Source organism: Lathyrus oleraceus, chromosome 4 (genome assembly GCF_024323335.1).
Source record: "Lathyrus oleraceus cultivar Zhongwan6 chromosome 4, CAAS_Psat_ZW6_1.0, whole genome shotgun sequence".
Classification (NCBI taxonomy): Eukaryota; Viridiplantae; Streptophyta; class Magnoliopsida; order Fabales; family Fabaceae; genus Lathyrus; species Lathyrus oleraceus.
Window position 1 is genome coordinate 48,854,743 of NC_066582.1, and position 12,742 is coordinate 48,867,484.

The 12,742-nt window shown below is 30.4% G+C and overlaps 2 non-coding genes across 2 annotated transcripts; both read left to right on the plus strand.

The window, feature by feature from the left end:
* The first annotated feature begins 3,687 nt into the window (after nt 1-3,687).
* LOC127077597 (small nucleolar RNA R66) lies at nt 3,688-3,760 on the plus strand. The gene has a single exon (XR_007787390.1). It is a non-coding gene; the product is annotated as a small nucleolar RNA R66 (small nucleolar RNA).
* Nucleotides 3,761-3,826: 66 nt separating this feature from the next.
* On the plus strand, nt 3,827-3,903 carry LOC127077633 (small nucleolar RNA snoR118). The gene has a single exon (XR_007787422.1). It is a non-coding gene; the product is annotated as a small nucleolar RNA snoR118 (small nucleolar RNA).
* Nucleotides 3,904-12,742: the final 8,839 nt, after the last annotated feature.

Consider the following 12,742-nt stretch of genomic DNA (forward strand, 5'->3'; position numbering starts at 1 on the left):
CTATCCACGTGTCTAGTAAAAAAGAAGTTCTAGTTATGATGTATCCGAATTTGAAACTGTGGATATCTCTCTAATTCAAGCCATACCCCTTGAAACCACACATTATGAATCTCACCAATCAAAAGACCAAAACAATTATCGACTTGAACATTAACCCCAACCTGACTCTGAACCTCATCCAAACCTTGTTCAACCTCAACCAAAACTTGAAGCTCATAATGAACCCCATCCTAAACAAGAAATCTCTGACCCACAATCCCCTCAACTAGAAGACCAATCTCAACCATAAGCCACAATAGACAAAATTGTACCAGAAATACAATCTGACCCTCAACCTCAACCATCCGATGCCGATAATGTGTTAGATTTTGGCATTATACATGTTTCCTTATCAGAAGAAATGACATCACTTATCCCTTCACCCCTTCCCCAATCTTTCAATCTAAACCCTTCATCAAATATCCAAACCCAAATGGAAGGATATAGAATTGTTTTCTATGATAGGATACAATAATTGGTTACTGAGAGACTCACTGCATCTAACCCAGTTGCTTATGCTACTAAATGGATACTCTTAAAACCTCTTTGGACTCAGTTCTACGAAACCTGAAGTCCTTCACTTATGAGACTGATGCTTATACCAGTCAGATGCAGGATCAATTAGAGGAGAAACTAGCTTCAGTAGTTGCTAAGCAAGACAAAACGAATACTCAACTATAGTTTGTGGTTTCCAAGCAAGATGCTATGGGGTCTGACACCAAAGCCATTTTGGAGATTTTGAAGAAAACACCTTAGAATTTAGGCTTAATACCCTTTTTTGTCCTTTATTGCTAACTCTTTTTGAAATATGATTTTTTGTGTGTATAATATGACATTTCTTTTGTTTGGTTTTAAATTATTATTTTTCAATATCTCTTCCCGATTCCTTTATTCTTTATTCTTTTTGTTGATGACAAAATGGGAAGTAGATATATAAGTATTTAAGCGTTTGAGTTTGATAGTTAAGAACTATTTTTGCTTAAATTCTGTAGATTATTTTACTGTGCTTTTAAGACCAACTTAACTAACCTGGATAGAACCTAGAAGGAGCTTACAAACCTCATTTTTGGACTATTAGACTCAGGGGGAGCTTACAAACCTCAGGCCATGAAGTCAAATAGTTAATTAAATAAACAACCACTATTATTATATACTTGTGTTTGTCATCATAAAAAAAAGGGATGATTATTTGAACAAAATTGATTTGTACCATATCTCTAAGATTTTGATGATAACACAAGTATTTAAGGAACAATAGGGTATGTTAACAAATATTCAACTGCGCAGAATCATAGACTAAAATTACTGAAGAGAACCTAGTACTGATACTGAGAATGGACATTTAAAGAGAAGCTTAAGATCCAAATTCTGAAAGAATAGAAGCTGAAGATCAGACTCTGAATGAAGTCAGCCTCCGAAGATCCAAACTCTGAAAGTCAGCCTCTGAAGATCGAGACTCTAGAGATTCAGACTCTAAAGATTTAGTCAATGCAAGGATCGAGAAGATTCTTACATGTCGCTATCAGACTCTGAGGACATTTTGTCTTCTTCTAATCACGTAAATACTTAAGCAAACATGTGCAAAAGACAACTGGGATGCAACATATAATTCCTTTTGAAGCAAAGAGATTTCAAATGAGCTTTCAACGGTATTAACCATATCAAGAAACATATTAACGTCTATGAATCAAACTTTTCAAAGACTCTCTTGTGCAATCTCTTCAATAACTCTTTTCTTTATCTTTATATAAGGATCTGAAGACTTGAAGAAGAAAAACGAACTATTGACAATAAAATAACCGTTACTCTGTCAAACAAAAAACACAAGTTTAACTTAGAATTTCTTAACACTTGTATAATCTTAGAATTTATTAATCTTAAAGAGTCTTTATGTGTTGTATTTTGTATATACCTCTGATTGTATATCAAGTGTAGTTTTTCACAATCTTTTAACTGTAAGTTAAGTTTAAGAAGTCTTTTGCTAAATGCTTGGGCATTTGAAGCCTCTTGCTTGTTTTCTTGAGCATTAGAAGTCTCTTACATATGTGTTTGAGAATTGAAAGTATCTTGCTTGTATGCTTGAGCATTTGAAGTCTCTTACTTATGTGCTTAAGCATATAAGTCTCTTACTTGCATGTTTGAGCATTTGAAGTCTCTTGCTTTGTGCTTGCACACCTGTAGTCAGTTTTGATTATAGTGAAGTCCCTTGAAAGTGCAAGGGGACTTGACTACTCTCGATTTGTGGGAGAAACCAGAATAATTGTTTGTGTCTCTCTTTCTTTTCTTTCTACCTTTGAACTGCTTTAATCCATTGCTAAACACTTAATCCTGATTTAGATTCTAGACTGTGTCTTTAAAATCTAATAAGAGATTTTTCAGAAAAGAAAGAAAAACCTAACACAATTCAACCTCCCTTTTTGTGTTTTTCTCACCTCCAGCAACATGTGACACATGCCTTCGGAAAAGACGAAGTCGGAGACACCTGAGCCCTATAAGTTGATGCATTCACATCAAATGAACTAACATTGAACCATAATCGTGAGGGTCAGACTCTTTCCTTTGCGAACATATGCATGCTGGGACACTCTGTTGTGCCTCAGTCGATCTTGGTTGTCAGCTACATTGCCTACAATTAAACCAGACAAGTACGACAAAAGACAAAATAATCAAACCTAGATGAAACACATTCAAAATTAAACCAAATAATGCAGAAAGACAAAACACGGAAATACACTTCCTTATTATTTGAAATCAAATTCTGAAACAATATAGAAGTGCATTTTCGTATTTATCTACAACTCAGAAAACACGCAAATGACATAAATGTAAGTGAAACAAAAAATGAACAAAACACATTGATCAGTTATACTATCTAACAATGATTATAATTATCTATATATTGATGTATATTACACAACATAATATTCTCATTTTTTAATGCATGTATAGAAAATCAAATGTGAACAAAATTGGATTCAAAAACTTATCAGATATGTAGTTGAAGTTGAGCACTTCGATTGATTGAATGTTGAGAATAAAAATTGACGAACAACTTAAATTGGATGAAGTAGAAAAAACACTTAAATTGGCAAAATAATATGGAAAGGATGAATAGAGGTAAGAAGAGTTTTAAAATGATTTTGATTGAAAACGAGGAATAAAAATGAGTTTTAAAATGATTATTTCTCCCCTAAGGAGGGGAGAAATAATCTCTCAAAATAATTTGAAGGGGCAAACTTGTAATAAAAAAATAAACGGAGGTTCTCATAGTCTTTTTCACACAGTAAAAACCCTAATTCGAGTATTCTCATTATAAATCTCGGAAGAACGCCTATTCATTCTCACTATCAAGAAATCCCTCTTTTCATGGTTTAATCTACGAGTCAGGTACTTTGATTTCTTCAGTTTTCAGTCTTGTAATTGCCTCTTGAGATTTCTTTGATTCATATTCCAAATGATTCATTGTTTATCTCATCATATTTGATGATAAGAGGCATAGATTCTAGCAGCCGTGTTGAGTCGCTTCACCGTCGTGATTTCCACCGGTGCAGTGAATAAACAGACTGCTAAATCACCGTTTCCCCCAATTTTCTAATGTTAGGTTACGATCGATTTTTGTGTGTGTTGATTTTGATGAAATACGATGGATCCAATGAAGGCATGAAATCTTTGAGACCTGAATGTTAATTTGATGTCAACTATAAGCATAATCTCTGAGGATCCATTTTTCAATTTACAATTTTTTCATTGTTTTCTTTGATATATTTATAATGTGTATGTTAATTATTTGAATGATGAATAAGCACTGGGCGCTGAGCATATTATTTGATGCACACTGCTAGTCTAGAAAGCTATATCTGACAATTTTTTATTTTAAATTTTACTTTGTCTTTGATTCTTTTCATTAAGATAATCTCAATTGATTTCTGTATTAATTTAAGATTTGTGAAAAGGTGTTTTCTTTCCAATATGATTATCATAACCACCAAAGCTAACATCTTTATTTCAACGAATATAGTTAAGTTAACATTTTTAATGCATGAATCTAAAACTTGAATTCTTATTTAATTAGACAACTTAAATTTGTGTCAATTAATTAAGTTTCAAATTATCTACTTGTATGAATATTTTGTGTCATTTTAAATGTCATTTTTAAAATTATATAACAGTTATTTTGTCAAAATTGTCTCTAATAAAAAATTAAATCTATAAATACATTGATTGGCAAAATTATCTTTAATTATTTATTAAAGGGAGAAGATTTAAATAAAATACATTGAAAAGTGGATCAAACACATAAATTTTTTGCAATTGTAATTGAGTTAGTTAGATGTAAACTGTGATCAATGTTTTCCTCCTTTTGCAGGTGCGGTGCTTCCCATGGAGCATTACATAATACCACACAACATTTAAATCAAAATCTAGGATCACATTACAACTTTTCCCTTTATGATAATATAAAAAAGAGATAAATGATGATGAACCTAAACAAAAAACAACTTGCAAACACATAAAGTAACTCATACAAACAAAACTAAACATAGCTAAAGAAGGATATACATTAAATAAGAAGAATATATTCCATATACAAAAGATACAAAATAAGAAGAATATATTCCATTCCATATACAAAAGATACAAAATGTGTCAAATGCAATAAATATGCACATTAACAATTCAAAAAGATGTTCAACATGCAAAACGAAATAAAATAGCAAAATGAAATAAAATAGAATCTGTATCTATTTAGTTTACAATAAAAAATATAGCAAAATGAAATAAAATAAAATCTAAATCTATTTAAAACATGAAGAATCCAAGAGTCTCAATTCCCGATCCCGAATCTTGAAAAGACTATGTGGGTTACCCTTTTATACACGACCCTTTAGTGGTATCAAAGTCAGTTGGTCCGTTCGGCTAAGTTGTTATAATGTGTATGTTCAGTTGTATGTGACATGTGTGTGAAAATACTGTTGATAATTGTTTATTTTTCTGATCATTGATTTGCAGGAACAAGTTTGAAACAAGTGAGGAAGAAACTCATGCTTCTCTAAGATATTTCAGGTGTGGGGAGTTGGTTAAGTGTGCCTCTATTGCAAATGTACATGTGTCGTTAAGAAGCTTGAGGGCCAGATGAGAGAGTCATATCCGACTCTGTTACTTAGGAAATTTTCGAGGGCGAAAGTTTTTAAAATGGGTGGAGTTGTAACATCCATAATTTAATTAATTAATTTAATTGAATTATTTAGATTTTTATTTAATTATTTGGTGTTTGGTGTGTCTTTAAAAGAAATTTGTTGATTATATGTGTTATTGAGGTGTAATGGTAATGTTAGGGTGTTACACCACTAGTACTCTTCCTATCTGATTTCATCCAGCAAAATCAGAATCAGGGAATCCTACTAAGCTAAAATTGCTTCCGTTGGGAAACCAAGAAACGTGGTGCGAAGTTCTGTTAAGATACCTCAAAATTCTTTTAATAATCTTAAAATGAGATTCCATCGCTATTGAAATCAAACCTACTAAACATAATATTTGACATACTTGTGGTTAAATAGAGTAGAGATCATATGATACCTCTATATTTAGTGATATCGATATTTACACCCTGTTCATCTTTATCAATTAGTAAATGTGAAGGCATGGCAGTAGAGATGCTTTTTGAGTTCTTAATATCATATTTCTTTAAAAGCTTCAAGCAATACTTTATTTGGATGATGAACGTGTTCATTTCTATTTGCTTGGTTTGCAATCCTAAGAAGTAATTAAGCTCTCCCATCAATGACATTTCAAACTCTCCCTGCATGATACTAGCAAACTCTTTACATGAGGTTCATCAACAGATAAAAAAATAATATTACCAACGTAAATCTGAACTAACAAGACATACCTTCCTTTACGCTTTATAAACAAAATAGTATCTACATTATCAATATTAAATCCTTTCTCAATAAAAAATCCACTAAGGCGCTCATACCAAACTCTAGGATCCTGTTTGAGACAGCAGAATGCTCATTTTAGCTTAAAAACAAAATAAGGATTTTCATGTTCCTCAAATCTAGGAGGTTGGTAAACGTAGAATTATTCATTTATAAAACCGTTAGGGAAAGCAAATTTAACATCCATCTGATATAACTTAAAATCCAGGCAACATTCAAATGCTAAAAGGAGTCAAATCGCCTCAAGATGGGCTACTAAAGCATATGTATCCTCATAGTCAATCCTTCAGCTTCACTATATCATTTTTCCCATAATCTAGCTTTATTTATAGTAATTATTTTGTTTCCATCCTTCTTGTTCCTAACACCTATCTAGTGATTATGACAATTTTGTTTGTAGGACGTGGACAAGATCCCAAACATCGTTTCATTTAAATTGAATGAGCTATTCTTGCATAGAAATGAGCCATCTCTCATCAAGTAAAGCATTAAATATTGTTTTAGGTTTACTTTGGGAAATGAAAGCAGAACACTTACATGATTTTTAACCTGAGAGTTAGTACTTATGCCCTTTTTGATATCTCCAAGTATGAGATCTAACAGATGATCCTTTGCAATAATCTATTCTTGAGGCATATGATTTGAGGTCTCTTGTTTGTCTTCCTCGTGTTTGCTATCCCATTTATCACCCTTTATGCCATCATTCTTTGGAGGATCCTCTTTAGGAGTGTCGTCTTTGACAAATTCCTCTGTTATTTTACATGAAACATCAAAACTAGAAAGAATAACTTTCCCCGACTTTTGGGGTTTTGTCTCATCAAAAGCAACATGAACTGACTATTCAACAACATACGTTGTATTGTTGAAAAATCTATATGCCTTACTCGATGATGGCACCCAAGAAAAATTCCTTCGTTAATTTTTTGCATCAAATTTTCCAAGTTTTCCCTTACCATAGTTTAAAATAAAGCATTTACATCCGAAAATGCGAAAGTAGGTGTTGCTTGAATGTGTCACATGCAAGTATACATGTATATTTAGAAGTAGCAAGTGATAAAAAGTAAGGATATCGTACCCACATGGAGTGAATGTTACTTAGGTTGATTTTGTAATGAAATATATTTTTAACTTAAGCGTTAGTAGAGATAAAAATAATATATGAATGTCACGAGCTCAATCTTTCCTCTTTAAACAAGATCTAAAAAGTGAAAGGTGAGAGTGAAATTATATCAGAGAGTGCATGTTAAGCCAAGTTCCACTAATGTTATTGAAGCAACTATGTGTTCATGATGTCTAGTGTCGTGTCATGAAAGGTCAGTGTGATCTAGAGGGGTATTTCTATAACATCAAAACATGCATTACTAGGATAACAGAACAAATCTCTAAGTCACACTTGTAACCCTTAAATACGTCTATTATATTCTAAAATCTCTTATAGTTGTAGTTCCTTACCTCTAAGTGAACTAATCAAGTGAATATCTCTATCCTACTATTTTTAACTACTTTTATTATGAAATCTACTTGTTGTTGGATCTCTCACAACAACAAGCTAGTATCTTTTTCTAAGTTGATCACTCAAAGAATCAGATTTGTAAGCAAGTTAGCACATAATAAAATAAGGCACTAAACAACACATCACTTAACATAAAAGCATTATAATATAAACTTCTCGCTACTCAATATAAAAAAGGTTTAGCTCATGATGAGCTTAGTACAAACTACATACATGGCTCTCAAAAGATATATTCTTAAACAAATATTGAAGAAGTGTAAACTTAAGAGTAACATGAAGACTTCTTGAGATGGATAATCAGCAAAAGATGACTTCAGACCCTTCTACCCAACAGATAAATCAGTAGCCACAATGACTGACAACTTATGTCCTGCCTCTAGGTAGACATATTGCAAATGAGCAGGCAACTACTTAAGCTCTAATTCAGGTGGAACTTCTACTAATGGTAAGCTTTGCGTCTTCAGTACATTGGATAATTCCAATACCTTTACAGGTTCTTCAAGAATATATAGTTTGCACAAGGGTCCACTAATGATACCATCATGTTGAACATCTTCTTTTTCCAACTTTCTCAACTCTTGCTCTAACACATTGTTTGAATTGAGTAAGTTCTTGTGGATGATTCCTTCCCAACTTGATATCATATAAAATTCATCCATGTCTTATTCAACATACTGTAGAGCATTGAGTACACTAAACACAACTTGCTTCCCATTGACTCTCATAGTGAGTTGTCCTCTTTCCACATCAATTAAAGTTCTTCCAGTGGCTTGGAAAGGTCTTTCCAACAGAATGAGAGTCTCTTCATCAGCATTAAAATCCATGATAATGAAATCAATAGGGAATTTGAGGATAACAAATGCTTTTGTCAGCTAGTTAGAGAGTAATTGTTGTTGGCATGACAACTCCAATTCCAAGTTTCTTGAAGATGGACAAGATCATGAGATTTATACTAGCTCCAAGATCACATAGTCCTTTCCATATAAAGTACCTCCTATTGTGTAGGGGATGGTAAAACTTACAGGGTCTTTCTGTTTTGGAGGAAGCTTGCCTTTAACCAATTGGTTGCACTCTCGAGTTTGTGCATCAGTGGCAAAATCCCATACTCTTTTCCTCTTAGGTAGAACATATTTAATGAACTTAGAGTAGTTTGGCATTTGTTGGATAACATTAATCAATGGTATATTAATGTGAAGCTGTTTTAAGATTTCCATGTACTTGCCAAATTGCTGCTCTTCTTTTGCTTTCCTAATCCTTTCAGGAAAATGAGATAGGGGTCTTTCTTGAACAATCTTCTGGACTCTGTCGACTTCTGGCATAACTTCTGGTTATTTTTCTGACTTGGAAGTCATTCCATTAGCATTGTTGTCAATATTTTATTCGTTATGTCCTTCTGAGGAAGGCTCCTCATTGGACTCCTCTCTATCTTGGGAACTGTCATGAACTGGTAGTTCTTCACTTGACTAATTGTTTCTTGATGTGGATCTTTCACATTCTTTTCCACTTCTAAGCTTAATATGTTTCAACAATCTAAACCCCAAATATTGAGGATGGAGCTTCAGTAATGCTTGGGAGGGCACATAGATTTATTGAACTAAGTGCAGTGGCAATCTGCCCCACTTGGTTCTCTAGATATTTAATGCTAAATCCTTGTACTAGAAACTGGTTCTTTGTCTCCTGAATGGAGGATTTCTAAATATTTTCCAGCTTATTGTTCCCTTAATTTTCCACATCATAATTCGGTGCAGAATAACTAGGAGGAATTTGTGGTGCTTTAGTTGACTTTGATTATTACTCCATGAGAAATTGGGGTGATTTTGCCAACCAGGATTGTAAGTGTTGTTATAGGGGTTGTTATACTTGTTGTTGCCAACATATTTAACAGAAACAATATTTTCTGAGCATTTTTCAAATAAATGAGCACTTCCACAAGTATACACAGGAAACCGCCGATTTGTCAATTACCACCTTTACATGTTCAGGCTTTGTCACTTCAGGAGTCATCAGATTCTTCATCATCTTGTGGATTTGATCCACCTGAACAACAAGAGTTGTACTCTCAATGACTTCATGAACACCAACAAGTTTCTTTTGAGTTGAATTAGAGGATTCCCTAGTGACAGGTGTTACACCCCGATTTTTACCCTGAATCCCGATTCAATATATTCATCATAGTTGTTGCACCTCTACATAGCATACCATGCATTCCATACCGCATAGTGCCTAGAATATCAGTCGAAATAGTTTTTTCGGATCTACAGGAAAACCGGTTGAACTAATCGACGGATGTGCGTCAATTCAGTGGACGAAAATTTTTAAAATCAAGCTTCCAGACATCAACTTTATTAATTTACGTTTCGCGTAGTTTAATCTGGTATGCTCGATTTATTTTTCAGCTAATTTTCGGCCATTTTTTGATCAGCTCGAGCCTGTTTAACCGGTTAAAATTTATTTCAAAATTAAAAGAAACGTTGTATTTTTTCAATAAGTTTATTTCGCATTGATCATTTTGGTGCATTCATTTTATTTTTTCGAGCACTTTTGCGCCAAACTTTTATTTATTTTGAATCCGTTTATTAAATTTTTTTTGTCAAAATATTTGAAATAAATAAATAGAATTAATTACATATTAAAATTGATTTTTATTTTATTTATTTTAAATATATGAATTGTATTTCACTTAATTGGTTTTAATTCATTTTTGCACTCAAAACCACTCCAAGGGCACTATTCGCATTGTTTGAAAATTGTAACCTAATTTCTTTAGTATATACATTAACTTTCATTGGTCAAATAGGGGTAGCCGCACCATCCATTGGTCCTCACTCTCATTATTTGTTTGAAAAAGAAAGAAAATAATGAAAGGATCTTCAGAAAACTAACGTGAAGCTTCGTAAACCATGTAAAACACCATCCAATTCATGTTACTTCTTCTTCATGCATAATACAACACCCTTTCTATAATAATGCTTTTTTTTTTTTTTATGTTTTCTTGCTAAAAAAAACAACAACCACACATATACACTTCATACATTTCCCTCACCTTCATCTCATACCCTCATTCTTCATCAAAATAATATCTCTCTTTACCAAGCCACAACAACAATAAACTAAAAGTTACATCATTGATGTTTATGGTAACACGACAACATCAGCGGTAGCAAGCTCCTCAACTCCGTTTTCAATCTGATCCATTTTCGGTTCAGTTTCTGCCATGTTGCTATGAATGTCAACGACCTTCTCCGATCTCCTTCATCAACTAATCGGTAACATTTTTTTATCCGTTTCAGATTTTTCGATTTTATTATTGGTTAGTTTGAATTGCTATTTGTTTTGCTTTTTGCTTTGAGAAGAAAAGATGATTGAAGAGGGAAGAGTTTTTTTAGTGTGTGTGTTAGAATCTAAAATAAGAGATTTTTCAAGGAGAAAGAGACATGATTATATTAGTGTAATAAAATGTTTGCTTCTTTATGCTTGTAGTATGTTAACTGGGACGCTGTCCCTTTCCATAAATTTATGTTTTGTATTTTTCTATTATTATTATTATTATTATTATTATTATTATTATTATTATTATTATTATTATTATTATTATTATTATTATTATTATTATTATTATTATTATTATTATTATTATTATTATTATTATTATTATTATTATTATTATTATATTATTATTATTATTATTATTATTATTATTATTATTATTATTATTATTATTATTATTATTATTATTATTATTATTATTATTATTATTATTATTATTATTATTATTATTATTATTATTATTATTATTATTATTATTATTATTATTATTATTATTATTATTATTATTATTATTATTATTATTATTATTATTATTATTATTATTATTATTATTATTATTATTATTATTATTATTATTATTATTATTATTATTATTATTATTATTATTATTATTATTATTATTATTATTATTATTATATTATTATTATTATTATTATTATTATTATTATTATTATTATTATTATATTATTATTATTATATTATTATTATTATTATTATTATTATTATATTATTATTATTATTATTATTATTATTATTATTATTATTATTATTATTATTATTATTATTATTATTATTATTATTATTATTATTATTATATTATTATTATTATTATTATTATTATTATTATTATTATTATTATTATTATATTATTATTATTATTATTATTATTATTATTATTATTATTATTATTATTATTATTATTATTATTATTATTATTATTATTATTATTATATTATTATTATTATTATTATTATTATTATTATTATTATTATTATTATTACTACTACTATTATTATTATTATTATTATTATTATTATTATTTTTCTCTCAAATTCTATTATTATTATTATTATTATTATTATTATTATTATTATTATTATTATTATTATTATTATTATTATTATTATTCTCTAAAATTCTATCAGTATCTATCTTGGTATATTTCTTACTATAATTTAATTGACAATAAGTTTAGATTATTTAAGTTGGGTAAGTTGCAAAATTGATTTTTTTTACTAACTTATATCTCATGTTCATACATGCACATATCTCCTTTTATTTCTTTTTTTCTCTTGTTATTTAGTTTATTTAGATTATCAATAAATTTATTTTATTATAGAGCGATTCCTACATGAGTCTACTCTAAGTGGGCTTGGAGCTAGATTCAGTTTGCTTTCGATTTCGGTTGTTTTTTTCAGTCCCGTGGCTTACTCTTGGGCCTTCTTACAATGAGCTTTTAAGCAATACCAATTTAATTTTCAATAATTTCAAACCTTTGTACATTAATCATTTTTAATTTAATTTCAAACCATTTTCTTAATTAAAATTGGAAGAAAAAGATTACCTGGATGAAATATCCAGTCGTAATCTCGAACATTAGGCCCAAGTTGTAAGAGCTTCTAAGCCCTAAATATTCATATTCTCTTCAAAATACTTGTAAATATTCAAACTTCTTTTCTCAATAAAATTGAAAGAAAAAGACTACCTGGATGAAAGGTTCAGATGTAGTCTCAAATGCTAGGCGCAAGTTGTAAGAGCTTGCAAGCCATAAGTGTTTGTCTTCCCTCTAAAATACTCCAATATTCAAATATTTTTTCTCAATAAAACATGAAGAAAAAGATTACCCTGGATGGAATATCCAGTCGTAATCCCGAATATTAGGCCCAAGTTGTAAGAGCTTGCAAGCCATAAGTGTTCGTCTTCC